The following is a 5,801-nucleotide window of genomic DNA, read 5'->3' as shown; positions in this document are numbered from 1 at the left end:
TTCTTCAATCTGAGCTGCTGCAGGGTAGTGGGAAGGGCAGTCCAAAGACACAGCCTGTGGTACACGCTCGTTATCCTACTGTGCACGAGGCCAAGGCAGGATTGTGCGTTCCTGGTTACATGGCAAGACCCTGTCTCAGAACAGTGCAGGACAACAGAAACCGCTTAATTTTCCCAATTACCTGTGGCATATCCCCATATCCCCAAATAACAGGTAGAAGAGATGGTATCGGCACTTCAGTGACCAGGCCTGGGAGCAGGCCGATGTGGGGGACTGTACCTCTCGTGTCGAGCTAGGAGCGGGTTTCCCGGGAGCGGGGGATTCCTAGAGTGGAGCTGCCAGTGCCCGGACATGAGTCACAGTGAGATTGAGAAGAGGTTTAGTTCAGGCCCCCATTCTTTAGGGAAATGAGCTCGCTGATTGCACACTGTAGGGCTCTCTGAGATAAAGCCAGTGACTTGTCCTGAAGTGTTCTCATCTGGTTTGATGTGAGCGCAAACCTAGGTGGGGATGCTGCATTGAACAGCATTTTACTACAGCAGAATCCAGGTGAGCTTATAGCTGGCTATGTTTCTAACTGCCTTCCTTAATAGCTTGTCCCTCTGAAGACCCTTGAGGCTTTCATGACTTGGACAATGTCACACTTCACAGACAGCAGTGAGGTGTGGGAAGTCATTCTGCGAAGATTAGAACTCTAGAACATGGTTTATGTTGAATGGCATTTCAAAATTTTAAGTGGTTGAAATTGTCAAATCAACTGGGCTAAAGATCTTTTTATTTTCTTTTTGTGGGGGGAGGGGGGTGTCTTTTGAGACAGGGCCACCCTGTAGCCCCAGCTGGCCTGGAACTCACTGTGTAGACCAGGCTGGCCTGGAACTCACAGAGCTCTACCTGCCTCTGCCTCCTGAGCGCTGGGATTAAAGGCGTGTACCACAATCCTGCCTACCTTATTTTAATTTTTGTGCTTTTTTTTTTTAGGTTCCTCTTTAATTTGTTAATTAAAAAAATAATTTTATTGAATTTTTGTGTATTTCATACAGAAAATAATTTTTACACCCCCTTTCCCTTTGGCACCCTCCCATAGCCCCCCACTGGAGTTCGTACTTTCATTTGTGTGAAGGCCTATCATGTAATGTTAGTGTCCTCAGATGTCCCTCAGTGCAAGTTCATCCATTGGGATCTAGTCAGCCTGTCTAGAGTCCCTCCCTTTAAGATCAGCTCTTCCTCACCCAGCAGTGATCAGCTGCCAATAATTCTTTGGCTAATTCTAAGGCCTGCCGTTCATTTCTACAGTTCTGTGCTGGGGTTTTTGTCTGCTTAAGTTTGCAGGGATCTTGCGTATGCTGACAGCATTGCCCGTTTTTGTGCTGTTTAAAAGAAAAATGCAGAACTCCATACAGATAATAATTTTAGTTCTGTTGTTAACCTTGTAGAAGAAGTAACATGAATGTTGATTTGAATATGGGCTTGAGCTAACGGATCACAGTGTGCAGCAGGCAGTCACAGATAGCCACTTGCGTTGCTTAGACACCTAGCTGCCTTGTGTGGGTTGAAGGGGGGGGTGGACTAAAGATGCTGCCGCAGCAATGGCCATGTGACACTAGACAACATAGAAAATGTGTCACATAGTACCTTGGGGTTTACTTTCACATGGATGCTGAGATTCTGGGGTCAGTCAAGAACTCTGAAGTATATGGTAAAGGTGAGATGGAGGTCCGTCTTCGCGGCCCTGTATGCGGCTCAGGCTAACCCTGAAATTAGACTGCCTTCCTCACATGTTCATGACTCAAAGCATGACCTGGGTGAGTCAGAAGTTGAAAGTGCCTGTGATCCCAAGGCTGGGGAAGGAGCAGGTCAGCCTGGGTGAAGAGACCTTTGACCAGCTTTGATTTGGGCAGTGCTTGGAGTCCATTGTTCAGGCGATGTTTGTGTGGGTTGGAAACTTGTGACAGCCTTTGCACTGGTTTCCAAGTGGAACCTAGGAGCTTGTTTTATAGTTCCTGTAAGAGACCATACAGGGTAGTAACTCTGCTGTATTTAGTTGCATAAACCATGTGACCTGACCATTGTAGAAATTCATACATGTGTCCAGACCACTTTCAACTGTGGCCACTGCCCCAGATTGTACATAGAGTGAGGTTTTTTTCTTTTTTCTTTTTGAGACAGGATCTCCCTGTAGCTTTAGCTGTCCTGGAACTCAGTATGTAGACGAGGCTGCCTCCCTAAGTCTGGGATTAAAGGCATGTGCCACCATGCCTGGCAGTATTTTAGGGTTTAAAATTTTTTCTCACCGAGTAAGAGTATCAGAATTCACTGTGGGTAAACCTAACAGTGTTTGCCTGGGTTTTTGGAAGTCATTCCTGGGAAGTTACACCCTGTTTAATCGGCATAGAAGCAGGTTGATGATACCTGCAATTAAAGCCACTTTGGTCACTGAATCTCCTCAAGCTTCCGTGTCACTTCTTTGACTTCAGATTTGTTTACATTTTGACATTAAGTGAAGCCATGTACCGTGGCCCATGCCTGTGATCTCAGTGTTTGTTATTCTGAAGCAGGAGGATTGCTCTGATTTTAAGACAGTCTGGGATATATAGTGAGACCCTGTCTCATAAAGTGAAAATTTATTATGGATACAGTGATTTGGTCATTTATTAAAGATTTATTTAAAAAAAATTAAAAACCATATGAATCGTTTTGCATGCATATATGTATGTATACCACCTGCATGTCTGGTGCTTGTAGAGGCCAGAAGAGGGCATCAGGTCCCCTGAAGCTGGAGTCACAATTGTTAGCCATTATGTGGGTGTTGGGAACCAAACTCTGATCCTCCGCAAGAACAACTAGTGCTCTTTAACTGTGGAGCCATCTCTCCAGCCCCTATTTTTAGTTTTTAAATTGTGTGGGTGTGAGTGTGGGTATGGGTGTGGGCGTGTGTGAGTGTGTGCGTGCAGGTACCTGTGGAGGCCAGAAGGCGGCGTTGAGGTGGTAAGCATCTAAATCTGGGTGCTGGGGACAGAACTCAGGTCCTGGAAGAGCAGCAAGTGCTCTGCAGCCCCATCTGGTCATTTTAAATGAAGACCTACCGCGGAGCTGGCTTAAGGAAGGAGGGGACAACAGGACTCCCTTTTTTCTTCTTTTGGGGGGGGGTCTTTATGAGACAGGGTCTCCTTGTAGCCCTAGCTGCCCAGGAACTCAGTATGTAGACCAGGCTGGCCTCGAATTCAAAAAACATTTGGCATACTTTCAGGTGTAGCTTATAAAACACATTTTAAAGTTAAATTCATGTCTAAGCAATTGTTAGGTTTTTTTTTTGAAGGAGGGTGGGTTGAATGCAGAATTTAACTGAGGGACTAGAAATCGCTCATGACATATGGGAAAAGTTACATTTTTAAGTAAGAAAATCGGTATTTCTGTAGTTTTTCCTCCCATTTATTACCTCAGGGAACCCCAGGGTAGATGGCTGCTCCTGATAGGAGTGAGAGGTGTTGCGTCCTGCCTTTGTCTCACACAGAACTAAGTAGCCGGCTCAGGATTGGTAGCAGAAGCCCAAGTCAGCAGCCTGGGTTCCCGGCAGCACGGGTAGGAGCGGAGGACAGACAGGTCAGGTGTCAGGTGCTTGCCTGGTCCATCCATAGGTTGGAGTTCATATCCCGGCTTTCCTTTTGTCTTAGGACTGTCTTAATGTGGAGCATACCAGATACTGCCCTGTATAGGTACTGCTCTAAGCCTGGAGGGATCAACTTACTGTGGCTCTCACCAAGCTGGTATCTTAAAGTGTTCTCTGGGTAGAGAAGCAGGGGCACCAGGTGAGTGTGTGTGGAGGCCAGAGACAGCCTTGGGGGTGTCTGCTCCTTAGGAGCTGCCCATCTTGCTTATTTTTGAGACAGACAGGGTCTCCTATAGCCCTGACTGGCCTGGAACTTGATATGTAGGTTAGGCTGGCCTTGATCTCACAGAGATCCATTTGCTTCTGCCTCCCTTATGCTGAGGTTTAAGGCCTGTACTGTCATGCCAGGCTCTGCCTCCTTTTTAAAAAAGTTTTTTTGTGTGTATGAGTGTGTTGCCTTCATGTATGTAAGTGTACCATGTGCATGCAAGGCCTGCAGAGGGCAGAAGAGGACATCAGATTCTCTGGAACCGAAGTTACGAATGGTTGTTAGTCACTGTGTGGGTGCTGGGAATTGAACCCGGGTCCTTTTCAAGAACAGCCAGTGCTCTTAACCCCTGAGCCATCTCTCCAGCCCCTCCACCTTGTTTTTTGAAGCGGGATCTCACCTGAGATCTGTGGCTCTTCAATTAGGCCCAGCTGTCTGGCCAGTGAGCTCCAGGGATCTCTCTTTCTATGCCCCCCCCCCCCACCAGTGCAGGGATTACAGGCATGTGCCATAGTGCCTAGCTTTTTATGTTGATTCTGAAAATCAAACTCGGCTTCCTGGGTTCCGTACCACAAGCTGCCATTTTCTCTGAAGTCCGTTTTGTATTCTGTGCCCCGGTGCTCTTCCATCTTACAAGTTCCTAGGGGTCAGCAGTTTGGGACGAGGCACCCACCCATTGAGTTGCTGCCAGGGCCATGATTCTCATGGGCTTCAATGAAGTGCCCCCATGTGGAATGGCGAGGTCCCTAGGGTAACCCTGACATTGCAGAGCCCACGGCTTCTGGTGCCGTCTCGTCCCTGAAGATTCGCTTGCACGCGCCCTGGCCCTGTCTCCACATCAGTTTTCGTCAAGACCCAGTTCAGACACTGTTTTGAACCGTTAAGTAAACATTAGTTTTGTCCCTTCTGTGTAGTTCTGCCCTGTCATTGTGCACTTGGCATGTTCCTAGAGGACTTTCTGCGCAGTTTGTGGTCTGTGGCTGACCTCTTCAACCTGGGTTTAGACTGTGCACTCCTAGAATAGGCCGCCTGAGGCCTAATCCCTGTATCTGCCCCCACCCCAAGGTGCCTATTTTGGGGTTCCTGTGATCGCTGAGTTCAATGAATTTTAGACCCTGTGACGTTTCAGTGCAGGAAACTCTTGGGAGATTTTTGGGGGGTAGGTGGAGTGGGGGTTCTTGTCCCTGGTCTGTCTCAGGCCCCGCCCCTTTAGATGACTTCCTGACTTACTTGCTTCACCCAGGCTGGGAGTGAGTGGCCTGCTTCTCTTCACCCCTGCTAAGTCCCGTCATTCTACCGCAATAGACCTCCACATCTGTCTCCACCTAGGTGATACCAGTGGCCTCTCTTCCACGCCACTACCTCTTCATTAGACGCATCTTGTTGAAACACGGCTCTGGCCTTGTACCCTATACACGTGTTCTATCTCCCCTTACACCCCCCACATAGACTGTAAGCCCCTTAGGGGCAGGATCTGTGTGGGAGTCACCATTGTCTACCCCCCATACACCTACCAATAAATATTCTTGACTGAACAAATGAATGTTCATTTCTCTATAAAGGCTTCTCTGAAGTACCAGGTCACTCATGCGTTTCTCTCTGGGGCAACTACAAGATTTTCAAAGTTCTTGCATATATAAAATTGGTCAAGTTAAACCACAGAAAATTTCAGAAAACCTTAATTTTTTTTTCCCCATCAGAATCAGCATGGATCTGTGTCTATGGATGGCTCAGTAAATATACTTTTATTTACATCACAGAAATTTTACATTCCATCTTCAAACTGCAGAAATAGATTTTTTTATAAGCCCAAAATATGCCATAATTTTAATGATTTCATGCAAAAAAAGATGTAAGGGGCCAGAGGGAATTGCTTGTTTAAGTGTCCGGTTAGAAGTAAAAATAGTGTATTTAAGGAAGCGATTG

The sequence above is a fragment of the Nannospalax galili genome, unplaced genomic scaffold (genome assembly GCF_000622305.1).
Source record: "Nannospalax galili isolate Female #2095 unplaced genomic scaffold, S.galili_v1.0 scaffold706, whole genome shotgun sequence".
In the NCBI taxonomy this organism is placed as follows: Eukaryota; Metazoa; Chordata; class Mammalia; order Rodentia; family Spalacidae; genus Nannospalax; species Nannospalax galili.
Note: the sequence above shows the minus strand (reverse complement) of the source record.